Source organism: Podarcis melisellensis (assembly GCF_964234715.1).
Source record: "Podarcis melisellensis genome assembly, chromosome: 10".
NCBI lineage: Eukaryota > Metazoa > Chordata > Lepidosauria > Squamata > Lacertidae > Podarcis > Podarcis melisellensis.
Genome location: NC_138542.1, coordinates 21,573,915 through 21,593,363, shown reverse-complemented (window position 1 = coordinate 21,593,363; position 19,449 = coordinate 21,573,915).

The following is a 19,449-nucleotide window of genomic DNA, read 5'->3' as shown; positions in this document are numbered from 1 at the left end:
TTCTTATTTCAAATGTGTGGCAATGTATCCTACTGATTTCTTCTAAAGCTCAGTTATTCTGCAGATGCCTTTGTGCATTGTTTAAAAGAATACTTGAGATGGCGTTCTTTAGCGAAAACAATACCACCAACAATGAGTCCTTGATGGGGGGGGGGAGGAAACAAAACAAAAAAAGGGGGGAGCAGACTTTGGTATTGCATTATTCCTTTAAAAATATGGTAAAATGTGGCTGCAGAAAAATGTTTCATCAACAGCAGTGGCACTGAAGCACCCTGGTGTTAATGAGCTGCCCAGTGAAATTCTGAGTATTATTAATGAGTGAGTTAGCAGTGAAATTGTTTGTAATGTAAAGAACTCAGCTTTATTGAGCTTCCACAGCTTCAGCAAAGCAAAACAGTGGCCTGATAAGCACAGCATCTTCTGTCTTGTAAAGGATTCTGAGCAGATTCCAAAATGATTAAACCAGGAGGTTGGGAATGGAGATGAGACAAAAGGAACAAACCCCTCACTGTTTTTCAATCTTCCCTGAAACAGATATTTTACATTCCCCCCTCCAATAGATGATGAAACTGTTCCCTTATCAGAAGCATGCACACTTTTGAATACATTTCCTAGGATTTTAAACTTGAGTTGTTTTAGAATCCTATCCTGGTACACACTTCCCTGGGAGTAAATACCACTGAACTTGTATAGCATGTATAGCATTACAGTGGTACCTCTGGTTAAGTGCTTAATTTGTTCCAGAGGTCCTGAAACTGTTCTTAACCTGAAACTGTTCTTAACCTGAAACTGTTCTTAACCTGAAGCACCACTTTAGCTAATGGGGCCTCCTGTTGCTGCAGCGCCGCCAGAGCACAATTTCTGTTCTTATCCTGAAGCAAAGTTCTTAACCTGAAGCACTATTTCTGGGTTAGCGGAGTGTGTAACCTGAAGCGTATGTAACCTGAAGCATATGTAACCCGAGGTACCACTGTACATTGTTAGAGTGATTTTTGTTCAGATTATATTTTCTGTATTGCGTTTTTTTATTCTGTTGTTTTTTTTTAAAAAAAACAAATCAACCTGGAAGCAGCATATATTACAAAAAATCCTACAGATTTTCTCTGTTATAGAGAGTGATATTTCACATGACAGAGCACACAAATTATGACTGCACATTCTACCAGATATTTTTCTATACATTCCTGATGTGTGGGGGGGGGGGGGAATCTTCCCTGCCAGTTAGCAGGATGGTACTGTACAAACTGCCACAGCTATCCCGGGGTGAGAAAGTTTGCCCCAAGGTTATTTGGGCATGTGCAGGGGCTCTAATTAGCGCAGAGTAAAACTATCCTCCAGTTTCTCAGATGTTTTCTTCCTCTGTGAAACAGGCTTCCATCTTTGCACCTCAGAGTGCTTGAGAATTCATTTAGAATTTGATGTTTTTAAACTTGCATCATCACTGTGAAGCAAACCAGAGTGGTTATGTGCTTTTCTTTCATATATATAGCCAGAGCTCTGCAGCCTCCCCAAGCACCCATGTTTTCTGAAAAGAAAAAACAAAGCCCCATGAGAGGAAATGCCTCATAATGTCTTCCTCTGGGATTTAACTGAAGAGTAGAGACCACCACTGGGATAATTTGTGGAAAGAAAAATGAAACTCATAAAAACTCCTTTGCCATCTCAAAAGTAAAGCAAATGCATAAAAAAACACTGCACCCTACCCATGGGGATTTTATTTCTCCCCCTTTTAATAATAGCTGAGTGCAATTTCTTGCCTTATTGATGGAGAAATGGTCAGGAAAAAAATACAAGAGGATTTTTTTAGCACTGCAGTAACTGACACAACCAAGTCATCCTGGGAAAATATACACAACCAACTTGAATTTGTTTGCTCATATACCGTACTTTTCCATCTATAACATGCCCCCTATTTGGGGGGACTCAAAATTAAGAAAATATGGGGGGAATCCAAAGTTGTTGAGCTTTTTAAAGGGGGAAATGCCAAAAATCACTCACCTGCCAGACCGACAATGCATCACCAAAACAACCTATCCTCTGTCTCATTGCAGAAAAAAACAGCAAATCGCCCGCCATATTGCCGCAGCGACAGCCAATCAACAACAGCAGCAGCCACCAGTAACAATCTCCAACTCACAACCGATCCCACGCCCCCACAATGCACTGCCCATGTATAAAACGACTCTGAATTTTGAACATGATTTTGGAATAAAATAGCAAAGTCTTATACATGGAAAAATACAGTACATGGGATCTAAAAATGAAGCACAATGCAAGTGAAATGATCTAAGTCCATAATGAAGCAACTCCAGAATTCAAATAGCTCTATGTACTATTAATATATTACAGAGATGTGCCCACCATTATCCTGTAATGTTCTATTTAGATTGATTGATTGATTGATTGATTGATTGATTGAATGAATCTTTATTTGCGTCAGCCATCAGCCATAGCAATAAAACAATACTGTTATGTGCTAAGCTTGGATCCTAGAACAATAGGCAAGTAGGATCCTAGAATGCAACAACTGATTGGCTTCAAGCAGCAGCCCAATCAGACCCCAGGAGGAAGTTAATCATCCCATCAGGCTGGTAGGATCGCAGAATGCAACAACTGATTGGCCTGCAGTAGCAGCCCAATCAGGCTCCAGGAGGGTAGCAAAATCAGCCAATCAGATAAGACTCATTGTGTAAGGAAGGAATTTGTCCTTTCATACTCTGTCTTTATTCTTTTTTTTCTAGTTTAATAGTATACTTTTTGTACATATATCTTTATTTTGTTTTTAAAACCCTGGATTAATTTCTGGGTTAGCAGAGTCTGTAACCTGAAGCGTATGTAACCTGAAGCGTATGTAACCCGAGGTACCACTGTATAAGCATGCCAAGGGGAACACAAATTTTATGCAGAAGTAAATACAATCTTGAGGGGGCAACTCTACTTTTTCTGCCTTGAATGGATTCATGTCCCTTGCCCACGTCTTGTCACACTATATCTATAGACTTATTAACATGGTCTTTATAAAAATCTCACCAATCTTGGGTGTGTGTGTGCGTGCACAAACCTCTTCAGAAATGGGTGGATAGCCAACTCAGAACTTTCAAAATAATTCCATATCATTCATATTCAGTGAAAGCTTCCTTTCTCTGTTTAATAATGTCTTTTTAAATACATGTTGGGCCTCATAACAACTGTCAAGAAAGAAACAACATATATCTGATGTGAATTTAAAGGAAACTGTTGTGGTTATACTTTTAGAAAGGGCTTGCTACTGTGTTTGCCATTTATATTCTCAATGGAGTTTTGCAGTTTGTCTGAAGACGAATTTCAAAGAATTTGTCCTTTCATACTCTGTCTTTATTCTTTTTTTTCTAGTTTAATAGTATACTTTTTTGTACATATATCTTTATTTTGTTTTTAAAACCCTGGATTAATTCTCTGTAGCGTAAGGCATGGAGACTTTTTCCTCTGTCAAATATAATAGCTTTCCACTGAAAGTTCGAATTTGCATTCATCCTAGACAAAATGTGAAAATGATCCCAGACTTATTGACACACCGAAGAAGAAATATAAAATTGATCATGATTGTCTTTAAATCTTGGCACACCAGGTACTGCAAAATTGACAGGCAACGGTTCAAAGAAATAATAATGTTGTAGTGGATGGATTAGTTTTTGCAGTAAGCTGCCATTGTGAAGTTATTGTTGGAGCGATTGTTCATGTTGTGAAGGAATCATTTCAAACAAAGATAATTGACATAGGCTTTAGGGATCACTGCGAAATACAAAGTTATATGGACATACTTCTGATTAGCTTGTTCACAGTTGTATTGCAACTTTATCTGAAGGAAGTCCAGCTGGAATCAACGTATGTATGAATTTTTAGTTTCATAGAACACAAATAAAATTTTCCTGGTGCTCACACCAAGCTTAGAGCTGTAGAACTGGAAGTACTCCTCCTCCGTGGAGAAATATTCAGTCTTTAATGTTCCCCTTAAAGTAATTTAGCATTGTAAGTGATTCTGATACTTAGAATGTCCATCCTCTAGCAAAGAGTTGGTCAAGGTAGAACTAAGTGATCCATGCTTTGAGTGATCCAATATTCTCCAGGCAACTTTGTGGGTGGTAAAATGAAAAGACATATTTCTTAAAATTCTTTTTGAAGAGGGAGAAGAGGGGGGTGGAATCCTCCAACAGCCCCTCCCCCAAATGTTGAAAAAAACAACCCATGAGATATCTTGGTTCTTAATGTTCAATGAAGGTCCATTGTTAGCTCATATTGCTGGAGGAATGAAGCAATGGGCTAAGACAGCAACACTGAAGTAGAAGAGATAATCTCATTACCAAAGTGTTGTGACATTTTGGCTTGTCTTGAAAAAGGTGTTTATTGCCCTGTTGTGGTTCTTGAATTATTTCTAATGGGCTAAGATGGCTTCCTCGGCTTTCCATGGCTTTGTACCCTGAGCAGAGGCATATGGGGCTGTTTCATTGTGATTGCTGGCAGACCATTATTTTTAAAATCACAGATAAAGTGATTTCATATACCCCTCCATTCAAATTTCTAAACAGCACGAAGCATTAAAGCTGCAATCCTAACCCCCTTATCTGGGAGTAAGTCCCATTAAACTTAATAGGATTTACTTCCAAGTAGACACTAGTTAGGCTTGTGCTATAAATTAAAAGCAGGCTTTGTCAAACTCAAGGATTTGGTATGGGGACAGAGGATGATAATCCCCAACATGAAATAAGAGCTTTTGATCATAGGGTATTTCGTTTCTACTTTATTAAATTAATGAATTAAAGGAGAAGTGGGAAATATCAAGCTGTGAAATGGAAGAAAAATGACTGAACATTTTAAAATGAAAGGAAGAGTGAGAATCAAAGTTAGAATTGGAGCCTTGGCTCTACAAAGAACTAAAGCTTATTGAAAAGATGGTCCCAAGTCACGTTGCTCAAGTAAACTCAACACCTGTGTTTGGTAGCTGGGGAAAACAAAAAAACCAAATTCAACCAGATACACAGAAGCCAATGGGTGTACTAGCATCTATTTAAAATATTGAGCTACAGGGTGGGAAGTCCCTGTATAGCAACTATCATTTGAAGTGGTGTGATGAAAAGTGAAATATAATCCTAAAGCTAATTCACACAGCAAGTCAAAGAAGTGGTTCTCAAATGAGTTTTTTTTACTCTCATCAATAAAAGGTAAAGGGACCCCTGAGCATTAGGTCAAGTCGTGACCGACTCTGGGGTTGCGGCGCTCATCTCACTTTATTGGCCGAGGGAGCCAGTGTACAGCTTCCAGGTCATGTGGCCAACATGACTAAGCTGCTTATGGCAAACCAGAGCAGCTCACGGAAACGCCGTTTACCTTCCCACCGGAGTGGTACCTATTTATCTACTTGCACTTTGATGTGCTTTCAAACTGCTAAGTTGGCAGGAGGGGGACTGAGCAACAGGAGCTCACCCCGTTGCGGGGATTCGAACCGCCAACCTTCTGATTGGCAAGTCCTAGGCTCTGTGGTTTAACCCACAGCGCCACTCACATCCCGTCACTCTCATCAATAGGTTGGAGCAAAAAACTTGCAGTCCACCCCAGCTGAGCTATGAAAGCCATGTTTACTTAATCCATCATATGATATATGCAATTATTTAAGAAACCTTGGGGTGTGAATTGGTCCAGGGTAAATCTGGAGACTTGGGGTATTTAGTGGTTTGTGTTTATTAATATCTATGTCGAGCTGAACAGTGGATGAATAGATCTGTTTTTTGTAATTACTGGTGTTAAAGAGCTATTCTCCTTGTGGTGCACAGAGGGAGCTCTTTGGCATCAAACTAAAAAGGAGCTCTTGCTTTGTAGTTCCTATAAACACATTTCAGTAAGGAAGTATTAGCATTACATATACATACTTAAGGATCAAACTGTCTCAGAACACCAACTCACAAGAGAACCAGCAAGTTTTACCCTGCATATATGAACTGAGACCGGCAAGCTTTGTTCCTTGTCAATTTCACCTCTACAGTGCTTCCAACCACACACATACACACATACACATGTCAACAAGCACAATACAGTGGTACCTCGGGTTACATACGCTTCAGGTTTCAGACTGCGCTAACCCAGAAATAGTACCTCGGGTTAAGAACTTTGCTTCAGGATGAGAACAGAAATCGTGCTCTGGCGGCACAGCGGCAGCAGGAGCCCCATTAGCTAAAGTGGTGCTTCAGGTTAAGAACAGTTTCAGGTTAAGAATGGACCTCTGGAACGAATTAAGTACTTAACCCGAGGTACCACTGTAGTTTGTGCAAACATGTACCAACAAAAACTAAATTGGATGGAACCAGAAACAAGATGGTCAAGGGTACTTGTGCATGCAGTAGAACTAATATCTGCATTGGATAGCCTTAAATTAAATTTTCAACAGCCTCTCTCTCTCTCCATAATCATTTAGACTCTCAGCCAGCTTCAGGATGTAGATGAGATAGAGAGTACAAGAGGTTAGGAAGGCAATAGTGTCTTTCTACTGCTGATGCTTCCTTTGGGATGGCTGTCTTATACTTTGCAAACTGACACTAGACAAAAGGCTAAAGGGGTTAAGGAGCAAAATGAGGGACATAGCAAGCTAAGTTCCTACAGTCATTAAAATCTATGCCAGCTCTCTCAAATCCTATGTCTCATTTCTAAAATAAAGCATAAGTTTGTGTGTGTGTGTGTGTTTCTTTTAGATTATTTTTCTTTTACTTAACAAAATAAAATCTTAATTGAGACATCAGATATTGTTAATTCAGAGTGACTGCATTTGGAGAAATTGTTTTTGTCATTAAGGCCTTATCACCAGCGCTGGTGATGATTCAACCAGTCACACACCATTCAACAGATTGCAGACTGAAAATGTCATGCACAAGACTGAGGGGAGGATGTGCATATTATACACAAGAGACCTTGTGAATGGTTGGATTCTTAGTGAATACACAGAAGGAGATGAGCTCTCCCCTGTTCATTGGCAATGAAAAAATATAGGTATAAAAAGAGAATTCCTTGGATGCCAAGATCCAGATGTGGGGCAAGTACATTTTGCTAGGAGAACCCCAGCTGAGATTTAAAATCACAAAATATGCCGCAAAGTAAAGTGTGGTAATATAGGCTGTTAAACCTTTAAAATATGCCCTTGTGAGTTCCTTCCAAAGTTTCCCACTTTCCCTGCATAGGAAAAGACCACACATTTGGAAAGCTAAAATCTGTTTACTTACAAACTCCCCACAAGTCAAATTCATGTGTTCTTCCATACAGCATTCAGAAAACGCAGGCAGTAAGACTTGGGCTCATTACAGTGGTGAAGGTTGCCAAATTATTGGTATAGGAACACAAGAATGTCTTGTAGAAGGCCATGTGATCTGAGCTTGGATCAACCAGCCCACATGCCTTTCCACACCAGAGTTCCCAAGTAGACCGAAGGAACAATAGGCTTGACTTCTGTTATGTACTGAGTTGAATAGGATCCAAAATGCAGCAGTCTGATTGGCCCTAGAACAATAGGATTCAGAAGGCAGCAGTCTGATTGGTCTGCAGGAGCCACCCAATCCAACTCCAGGTGGAAGTGAATCTGCAACCTGATTGGCCTACAGGAGAATCCCAGAATTAGCCAATAACGTGGGGCCCATTGTGTAAATAATGTATATAAAGCAGACATTCTGGGCGAACATCCATTCCTCCCTACTATGAGCTGAATAAAGAGCATGGAATCCACATTTGACTCAGAGTATATTTCAACTTCCTTTTCCTGAAGGTGGGGGGCGAAGTGACCTAACTAAGACTGGCATTAACCCGTTCATGCATTAGTTAAGCTAAGTTATATGAAACTGCTTGTCCTACATTCCCCCCCCCCATTCTGGTTAATTGTATAGCAGCCCCCACAACTTTCCCATGGGTCTCAATGGGGTGAATAGATAACAATCCATGAAAATATTTGCAGGTGAAGGGGGCATTGTCCTCAGAGGAATTTCATCCTCCAAGATCAGTTACTCCTCCCAAACTTTTAAAATGTAAAGGGTCACCCCTTGTTATCAAAACCATCCATTCTGGATTATTCCAATTCTCTTCCACCATTCTCTCTCAGCCTAGCCCTATCCACCTGAAGGGTTCTGTGTGCATATGACAGCTGCCAAAATTTCATGGCAGCATGTAGACCGCTTTTGAACCCTATTGTGTGTTTGCGGGACGGGGGGTGGGGGGAGAAAGGGAATAGTCTGGCAGCGTTTCAAGCCCCCGACATTTTTTTCCTCAAATGTATAGGGAATCTACCATTTAGTCATCTACTCCTGCGCTGTCTTCCTGCTGTTAATACTCCCTGCACACTGCAAACCCTCCTTGCTAATATAAAGAGTGATTTACAAAGCAGGTGAAAACTGCATGAAATGTTTATGGGAATATGAGCTAGTGAGAGACTAAAGAGATTTATGGCCGAGGTGTGTGTAAGCAATATGAAAGGGAATACATTTCCCTAACATTCATATAGGCACAAGAACATAGGCATTGTCGTTCTGGGAACCGTCCGAGTCCATCTTTTCAGGACAGTGGCCACCTAGATCTGCTTCCAGATATTTCAGATATTCATAAACAGGACAAAATGGATAAGAGCTCATGATCTTTGTTCCCAGCATCAGCGTCAGCAGCAGAGTATCTTTTTCTTCTTCCTATTTTCCATGTTTTATTCATTGTCTTCTGTCTGAATATCAAAATAATTGTTGCCTTGGGATGAAGTCTATGAAAAGGGGACTCCGCAGGTTCAGTTGAATCCAAACAGCCCTGTAGCAGCTACAAAACATCTGGCATTGACAGTCATCTCAAGATGTCTCAGGAAAAGCACAAGATAGTACCCTCTAGTCAATGTCCAGAAGTCTGGTAGTTGTATCTTACAGTGCTCTCCATTGCAGCCGGGGGCAGGAGGCTACTTTAGGGAGTTCAGGGCAGCCCTCAAGTCCTCTAACACGTTGCTGCTGATCCCGGCCACCCAGCCTTTGCCACCTGAGGTAGCTACCTCACGTTGTCTAATGGTAGGGCCAGCCATGGATATTATCTTCTTTTACCCATAATATAGGGACGTGGGTGGCGCTGTGGGTTAAACCACAGAGCCTAGGACTTGCCAATCAGAAGGTCAGTGGTTCAAATCCCCACAATGGGGTGAGCTCTCATTGCTCGGTCCCTGCTCCTGCCAACCTAGCAGTTCAAAAGCACGTCAAAGTGCAAGTAGATAAATAGGTACTGCTCTGGCAGGAAGGTAAACGGCATTTCCGTGCGCTGCTCTGGTTCGCCAGAAAGCGGCTTAGTCATGCTGGCCACATGACCCGGGAGCTGTACGCCGGCTCCTTCGGCCAATAAAGCGAGATGAGCGCCGCAACCCCAGAGTCGGTCACGACTGGACCTAATGGTCAGGGGTCCCTTTACCTTTACCCATAATATGTTTGCATAAACCTGTTGTTTCCTTAATTCCCATCTTTCAGTTCCTGGTTCGTTTTTTGATTGTAAGCATTTGAAGCTCCAATAAATGTTCTAATTCATTTCTGTGTCAGGTCCTCAGCTTAATTGGTTGCTGGTCTGGTAGACGCAATTGGCTTTAGCCATTAAAGGCCTATACAGCTTGGGACCTGGATATCTAAAGGGCTTCTTACTTCTATAGTGTAGACTACATGAGCATTCCAAAATATTGAGATTGTCTACACTGGTCCTAATACAAGTACTTGCATCTTCTGTAGAGGTGGGAGATAACAAGAGGGAGAGGACATGCTTCGTGGTGCAAGTCGTTTCCCAGAGACACTGGCCTGGAGCCCATTTTCAGCAATTTTCCTTTGTTCCTTTTAGTTTTTTTATATTCAGCTTTGAAACTTTAATTTTGCTGACTTCTCCAACTCCACCCCCCGTCTATTTGTTGCTTTTACTTCCTGTGCGTTGTAATAGATCATGCATTTCTATTGCTTCATCTTTTAATTGTGAAACACTTTGAGAGTTCCGACTGAACTGAAGGACAGGAAATTAAATTGTATGAAAATAAATAATCTTTTAAAAAATAGTTAGATGTAGACAAAGCTATTGCTTTTCTAAAAATGGCATTATCACGTGGTTTTAGAAAAACTCAGGAGGTGTACATAGAGCAGGAGAGGCAGCCAGAGGAGGACAAAAATATAGATCTCCCCTGGAGAGAGTGTGGCACCTGAGAATGTGAAGGAACCAGCTACCCATTGGGAAGAGAGGGTTGGTTGCCTAGAAAAGGGAGGGAAAAGATTGCAGCAGTTCAGGATTGGTTTCAGCAAGAAAAACAAAAGGAGAGAGAATGAAGAGAAGTAAAAGAAAGCGCCTTTGCTGTTAGACTGCCTAGGGAAGGATTTCAGGAGCTGGGAAGAGAGTATAATCACTGCCCTGAATGAGAGGAAACTTAGATTAGTGATCTCTGCTTGGTTCAATCTATGGCTTGCTCTGTAATGGAGTAAGGAAGCCATGCACCCTAGGACCAAGAGAGGCCTCACCATCTGACCACTGCCACTTTGCACAGAATACTCAAGAAGACCAGAGCACATAAAAGTATTCTCAGTTTGCATGTTCTACTTCTTTCAGCCCCCCCACAATCATGGAGCTAGCAGTTGGGACAAAACAATCTGAAGATTATTAGGCCTCACCCACAGAATTCAATGCCCACAAATGAGAGAATATTGTAGGAATGGATTTAGACATCAAGAGATTATGTATTGCTTAGTTAATATCTTTCCATGCTCACATTAGTGAGATCAGCAGACTACCCATCCTTTGCCACTTAAGCTTAGAAGCTAAGACAAGGTTGATACAACCTTCTAGAAACAATAATGCAGGATTCTTTTAGGCAGACTGAATTTCCCCTGGTATTATCCATTTTCTCCACCTTAAAAGTTTTGTGAAGAAATAAAAGCAGTATTTACTTACATAATCTAGGTCTTGAAGCAGCAATTACAGTAGCAAAATGAAGGCCGGCTTATAACTGCTATCTGAGCTGCAAAGCTAAGAGATGCACTACTGGTCAGTTTGGAAGCATGATGAAGAAAGAGGAGGCTACTCAGACATGAAGGAAGTATGTAGTGTTACAGCTTTCTGCCAAGACAGACAAGAAAGCAATTTCACAGAGTTCTCTAGCAATTTGTTTCAGGAAAGCTCTGCGAGCCTCAGCCCTTTCCAGTGCCAATCTGGCAAAGCATGAGCTGTTGGTTTGACTGCAACAATGCCCCCCATGTATATAGGATGGGTGGTCCTTGGCCAGGCATATCATCTGGCACCTTGCACTGGGGCAGCATGCCATCCTGTAGTTAGGTTTGGAGAAGAAGATCTCATTCCCTTAAAGTCTACAGAGGCCTATTGAGATCATCCCTCTATGTAGACCTGCTCATGCATGGGTTCTGTACATCAAGCAGTGCAAAGAAGGGTCATACTGGGATTATTATTTGACTTGTGTATGTAACAAATATTTTATTTAGATTGACTAATTCCATGTTTTAAAGATTTCAAGTCTCCATTGTTTATTTGCTGTTGAATTAGCTATATCGCCACTTTGCAAGCGACTTTTCTGTATCAACAATGTGCCTTTAATTTCTGAAAAGAGTTTTCTACTTATTAACTATATTTCAAATGAGGCAGCTGAAAAATTGAGTTTCTTAAAAAATAGATTATTATGCAATTTAATGTGGAGATATAATACTAATTAAACTTTTAAACAAATTAGCTAAAATTAACTCCGGAGATTAGAAATTAATCTATCTGAAATGGCTGTGGTCATCACCATAAGACTCCCAACCACCTGAGGCCAAATACAGCATACTATTATAATATGGACAGAAATCTTAATTTTTTTAACCTGTTCCCAGCTGCAGAATACTTTACAGATCACAGAGAAAACTGCCTCCTCTCCTTAGTTAATTAGACCAACATTAATTTTCTAGCCTTGGGTAGTCATAACTTTGATGGCAATATTTTAAATGACTACATGGAAACGCTCCAGGTAGATTTGTGGTCATAATCCATCCGAAGTTAAGATCACCTGCGTTTCGGTAATTTCAAAGCAAAAGAGCTACTTGCATTGACTGAAATCAATGGTACGTAAAAGCAAAACTTGACTATATCGTTCTCTGATTCAGGGTGGAGTTTAATCGAGTTCAAATCATCTTCAACAAAATAGCAAGCACTTCGTTGCACAAGTAGAAGCCCTCACACAGGGCTTGCACTGATAGAACACGTTAGATTAATCCTGCCCCAAGTTTACGGCTGTATAAAATCCAAATCCCATAAAATTAACATTAAATCCATTAAACATTTCAAACATATACACCCATCCCAAAATACCCAAAGCACCATAAAGGGAAAGAAAAATAACCCAACTAGCTCTAAAAACACAGCATCCAGTTAGCCCCCAAGAACATGCTGGGAAATTTTTTTAGGCCCTTATGAAATTAATGAGGGATGGGGCCTTCTTGGTATCGCTTGGAATTGAACTCTATGCTCATAAGGTTGCGTAACTAGGCTTATTCACTTTGAAGAAATGTGTGAGCTCGTTGTAGACCTCCCTTTGCGAGGGCTGAACTTTCTTTCATACTGAAGCAAACGTGGAAGCCTTTACAACTGGAAGCACTACGTGGATCTGGAGTCAGCAATAAAAGATAGTTGAACTGGAATTCTTGGGTGCAATTATAAATTCTAGCAATAAAAATCCCCAGATTTGAGCCACATAGGGCACTCTACAGCTTTATTTGTTTGGGTAGAAATTAGCAAATTTGGTGAGGCAGACATCATTCCTGAAAAACACTTTGATTGCATCAATATTCACCCTTTAAAATCATGGTAAACGGTATGATTTCTCCCCCAGTGGGGAGTTTCCCTTCGACAGAGTGTAGGATCATGGCAATGAAAATAATGAATAGATTTGGGGCAACAACACAACTCTGTTTAACAGATGAAAAGCTCTTCCATCTGGGCAGGCTGAAAGCAAAGAGTAAGGTTACCGTAACTTCCGTCATAGAGCTTCAGTATGCTGATGACAACGTAGTGTGCGCACGCTCAGAGGATGACCTCCAAACCATGCTAAATATCTTTGCAGAAGCTTACGAAAAGATTGGCCTGTCACTCAACATCCAAAAAACCAAAGTGCCGCACCAACAAGTACAAAATAATCCCTCTGCAGCACCACAAATCCAACTCAATGGTGTAACGTTGGAAAATGACGATCACTTCTCCTACCTGGGCAGTTATCGTTCCACAAGGGTCAACACTGATGCCAAAATCCAGCATCGCCTGAGCTCTGTGAGTGCAGCTTTCTCCTGATTGAGGTGCAGAGTGTTTGAGGACCAGGACATACACAGAGAAACCAAAATGCTTGTTTACAAAGCTATTATACTACCAGCCTTACTGTATGCTTTGTGAAACATGGACCACCTACAAACGCTACCTCAAACTTCTTGAAAGAGTCCATCAACAGTGTCTCTGAAAAATCTTACACATCATTTGGGGGGACAAGTGAACTAATATCAGTGTACTGGATGAAGCAAAGATCACCAGTGTTGAAGCAATGATTCTTCAACATCAACTTCGTTGGACTGGTTGTGTTGTGTGGATGCCTGATGATTGTCTTCCAAAGCAACTACTCTATTCTGAACTTAAAAATGGAAAGTGTTATGCTGGTGGTCAACGAAAGAGGTTTAAAGACTGTCTCAAGGGAAATCTAAAAAATGTAGTATAAACACCGACAACTGAGAAACACTGGCCTGCAAGCGCTCCAGTTGGAGAACAGCTTTTACCAAAGGTGTCATGGACTTTGAAGACACTTGAACTCAAGAGCACAATGGAGAAACATGCTAAGAGGAAGACATACTTGGCAAATCCACACTCCCGCCTGGGAAACAATGTCCCCACTGTGGAAGGACGTGTGGATTCAGAATTGGCCTCCACAGTCACTTACGGACTCATTGTTGAAACCGTGTTTATGGAAGACAATCTTACTAAGCTACGAGTGATTGCCAAAGAAGAAGAAGAAATGGTATGACATCACAATGCTGCACAAATATTCGTATTAGCAACATTACACTACCTAAAACAAAAGAGAAGAATGGAAAGGAAGACAATGTATATATATATATATATATATATATATATATATATATATATACAGTGGTGCCTCGCAAGACGAAATTAATTCGTTCCGCAAGTCTCTTCGTCTTGCGAGTTTTTCGTCTTGCGATGCACGGTTTTCCATAGGAATGCATTGAAAATCAATTAATGCGTTCCTATGGAAAAAGCCTTCCCCCGACCTCTTCTGGCGGGCGGCATTTTAAAATCGCCCGGGACAGCGGAGGACTTCTCCGCTGTCCGGGGCGATTTAAAAGCCCCTGGGAAGGCAGGCAGGGGGGACAAAGGCTTTCCCGCCCGGCCGCCCGGCTTCGGGACATCGTTCCGATGCCGGGCGGCTGGGGGAGGCTTTCCTGCCCCACCGCCCGGCATCGGGACGATGCCCCGATGCCGGGCGGCTGGGGGAGGCGTTCCTGCCCCACCGCCCGGCATCGGGATGATGCCCCGAAGCCGGGCGGGGGGGGAGGCTTCAAAAGCCGTCCGGGGGCTTTTAAATCGCCCCGGACAGTCCCGGGGCGATTTAAAAGCCCCCGGTTAGGCAGGCAGGGGGGGCAAAAGTCTTTGCCCCCCCTGCCTGCCTTCAAAAGCCGTCCGGGATAGCGGGAAGCGCTTCCCTGCTATCCCGGACCGCTTTTAAAATGCTGGCGGTGGGGAGCAAAGCCTTTCGCCCCCGCCGGCCTTCCTGGACCTCTTCTGAAGTCCGGAGGGGGGGGAAGGCTTTGCTCCCCACCGCCAGCATTTAAAAAAAGGTCCCCGAGATTTCCCTATGGGCTTTCGTCTTGCGATGCAAGCCCATAGGGAAAATCGTCTAGCGAAGCGTCGCAAAAACCGAAAAACCCTTTCGTCTTGCGGGTTTTTCGTCTTGCGAGGCATTCGTCTAGCGGGGCACCACTGTATAGTAGTTTCAGCTCAGTTATTTAAAATCAAAACTGTATGCTCCAGCTTCAGTACTATTTAGAAAATACATTTAATAATAAAGGCAATTGTGAATTCATGCTATAGCTCCAAGTTATGCAGAACAAGTAGAAATGGCTGTCCCATGGCTTTTTATCTCAAGCCTGGAGCATCTTATTAGGAGAAGTTCCATTCTCAGATAAATGTACAATCTCTGATTCAGAGGAGTTCCACATCAGGCCAATAGTTAAAATGATCTTGAGGGTTATCCTGCCTCTTTGTGCAGCCCATATCTAGTAAATTGGATAAAGTTCCAATTTCCACATATTTCAGGGTTAGAGGGGGTGGGGAATAAATCCAATAAGTGTCATCAGCCTCTGGGAAGAATTGAAAAGTACCCAAATATAATTGAACATCTAATTTTATTTTTTGGAAGTCGTGTTCTATCCGGATTAACACATCTGCTCCTGTAATTAAAGTGGTGATACCAGAAAACAAGGGACAAAGACAACAGTGGTGTTCCTAAGCAAAAGGTGAGCAAAACTACAGCGCTGACCTGTCATGGGAAGATGATAGATAGATATAGATAGATAGATGAAGACTGTCTTGCAACATGAAATATTAAATATATAGCTATCTGAGGAAAGGACTGTGTTGTAGGAGCTGCCCTGTCCTTCTGGCTTGGTTTGTCAACAGCTCTGCCCTCAAATCTGATGCCAGGAGATGGGAAGAGTGCTTCTGAGGGGAATGGGTTTTTTTAAAAAAAATAAATCAAGAGCAATACACCCCAAACTGCCACTGACCTCAGTGAGATGTGGGTGCTCTTGCACTGTCATCTTAATAAAATACAGAAAGATCAAATCTGTTTTGTTAGACCGTTCTTTGTGAAGGTCTTGAACCCCTGGCCTACCTGGCAGCAAGTCAGTACATCAAGTTCCTAGCCCAGGGTCAATCCATGTATCCAAAGTCCCTCAGAGATCCTAGTGCACCCAAGCTGAGACCCACCAAGAGTTGAGCAGACCCAGCACCTCAGTTCTGCTTCCCTTTTAAACTTTGTGTGCTGATTGCAGCATCTGGGCTTGATGAGGCAGGTGACCCTCACCTGTTCCGAGCCTACAGTGCTCCAGCTGAGGGGTATGTTTGTGTGCAAGCAGTTAACCTTGCCTGGTGTGCAAAATAGCATGGCACTGGCACCAGTTGTAGATTATTCCATCAAAATTTCAATTGCCGGGCTGCTTGAAATCATGGATTCTGTACAGTTCTTGTGACAGCTTAATGAATGAACTACAGTGGTACCTCAGGTTAAATACTTAATTCGTTCCAGAGGACCATTCTTAACCTGAAACTGTTCTTAACCTGAAGCACCACTTTAGCTAATGGGGCCTCCTGCTGCTGCTGCGCCACCAGATCCCGATTTCTGTTCTCATCCTGAAGCAAAGTTCTTTTTTTTTTTTATAAATTTTTATTGGGTTTTCACATTTTATAAAGACAAACAACACATATGACTTCCCCCCACCCACCCCACATACATCCCACTTCCCCTGTTTAAATCAGCAAGTTCTTATTTCCCTCTTTAAACTTATTCTCCTTATTCTCCAATTTAATTCTCCCTATTAGGCCCAATATTATTATCCTATTCTCTTATATGCAATAAATCCTTTTTCTAAGATCAATCGAAATTTTTATACCATAAATTCCCCTTTTTTATATTAAAATATGAGTCAAATTTACAATAACCAAAAGTTCTAAAATTTTTAAGAATCTGTTTTCCCCTCCCTCCCTGCCCGGGTATCTGTCCCTTCCCAAATAACTCTCCTCTCATTAAACTCCTAGCCAGGATTCCTTACATCCACCGCTCTCAAATCCTTTTCAGTCTCTCTCAGGCTTTTCTGCCAATAGTCCTCTTTGCTGGTCTTCAGGTCTCGAAGGGTGTCTGTCACGATTGCTTCGTCTTCTCCCAATTCAAACCTCATTAAAGAAACTTGTTGCCAGGACTCTACCAAAAATCCCCCAAGCTCCAAATAATCAAGGCCAGAAAAGAGGAGGAAGTCCCAGTTATGTTTCTTTATTCCTTTAAATTTCAAAATTCCATGGTTTCCGGGGACTTCTTCCTTAACTTTTCTCCTCAGTTTCGTCTGTTCAAGTTTTGTAATCCAAAGGGTTTCTTTGTTTCCTGGCAGCATAGATTTCTGTTCAAGATTTTTTGTCCACACTTTCCCTCCTCCGACTTCCTTTTCCACCAACTCCAAGGATATCCTTTCTGGTTCGACTGCGGGGACTTTCAAAAACAAGTCTTTAGTTCCTTCAACAGGATTGCTTATTTTAGAACTCAAGGACGTAAGTTGTTTATCCATTTCCATGGTCTGCTCTTGCAAGATTCCCACGAGAAAGAAAGCTCTCTCTATTTCTGCTAATAATTTTCCTTCTGCAGCCATTGTAATGTCACTAGTTTCCCCTAGGGGGGTTGCCATTGTTCAAAGTTCTACGCCAACAATCCTTTTACCTGTTGTTTATTTACTTTGTTTCAAGTCACATCTACTTATATGTAACACCTTTAAACCAAAGAGATACAATTTTATCCTTTATTCAGCTGTCTGACAGCTCAGTTGACAGCTGTCAAACTCCAATTCCTTCAGGCTAGGTTGATGCAGGACGCTCCCAGGTCCAGGGGGGGGGTCACAAAAGTTTCCAAAATTCGCCTCTTCCCTCCAGCACAACTTAAAAAGATAAAAGCTTATTCTCAAAAATTAATGGAATCTCTTATCAGTCTCAATAGACACAAGATCTTTTTTCCGATCTTAGGTTTTTGCTCCTTGCTTCCAATTGCCTGTATGAAGGGGGGGTGCGGACTTCCCTTTAGCACATCCCCCCCGATCGCCCAATTAAAAAAAAATTTTTAAAGTCCAAATTTCCTTCTACTCACGGGGGTGTTTGTTTCCAGTCCAAATTTCAGGTAGAAAGTTGACGCTCTCCGGTGAATGGCTTGCGGCTTCACTCCACTGAGATAGCGGTTTACTCTCAGCACCACGCCACCCCCCGTACCTTCTCCGCAGCCTTTAAAAAGGCTCTTCGACTGTCGGGGGGGCGCTTAAGGTGCCCGCTGAGTCACCAAGTCCGCAGGTATCAGCACCTGCGGTTTCTGAGGGTCCCCGCGTCGCCGGCGCGGCAAGACCCGTCCTCAGTGGAGCCGATTCCCTCCGGAGCTCGGAGGGAATCCGCCATTACACCGATCACGTCAACCCGGAAGTCCCTGAAGCAAAGTTCTTAACCTGAAGCACTATTTCTGGGTTAGCGGAGTCTGTAACCTGAAGTGTATGTAACCTGAAGCGTATGCAACCTGAGGTACCACTGTATTGTGTCACACACAAATAAAACTTGATCTAGTTCCGCCTGCCTCAGAAGTTGGGCAGGAGAGGATGTTTTCTGTGGCAGCCCCTAAGTTGTGGAACAGGCTTCCTCAACCTTGGCCTACGACTCCCATGATCCCTAGCTAGCAGGACCAGTGGTCAGGGATGATGGGAACTGTAGTCTTAAAACATCTAGAGGGCTGAGGTTGAGGAAGCCTGTTGTGGAATTTCCTCCGCAAAGAGGTACGTCTGGCTTCTTCATATTGTTTAGCATTTGGCAAATCATTGTAGATTTGGAAGGGACCCTAAGGGTCCTCTAGTCCAACCCCCTGCAAGGCACGAATCACAAGATTGCTTCCTTCGCTGGTGTGCTGAAGACACACTTCCTTACGCTCGCCTTTTGACACGTGAGACATTTGCTTTCAGGATCCGCCCTATTGTTGTGGCTGTAATCTGTTTCTGCCTGAATTTAAAATCATTGTAACCCACTCTGGGACCTGCTGGTGTAGGGCAGGAATTAATTTAACAAGAACAGAAATATGTTGTTTTATATTCTGGAGGCCATGCAAAACGTTTGATGCATGATAGACCTTTCAGAATCACCAGCCTAACACGTAATAGTTTCAATCAAGTGCAGAAAAGGGGGGGGGGAAACCACACCAAAAAAACCCACCATATAAATTCACTCTCTGTGTATACTTGGTCAAATCTGACCTTTGCAAATTATGTCTGTAAAACCATTTTGTATACATTATGGAAAAGTGTGGGTATATTGATACAAATTAGACTGCAAATGCTTCTATCCCTCAAGAAACGGCCATTGTACAAAATGCTGCCTAGCTTGAGTTCCTAAACTACCATATAAGAACCTCCTGGCTGTGAGCAGAAGAGATTATAACATTTTTAATCAAGGAAAAGAAGCACTTGCAAGCAAAAAGCACAAATTGATTTTCGAACCTCCAAAATGATACACAGCAGGAATAGAACAAACTGATTTTCTCCTTCTCAAAAAAATAATATTAAAAAAATGCTAGCATGTGAAGGATTTTATTATTATTACTACTATTACTATTACCTTTCT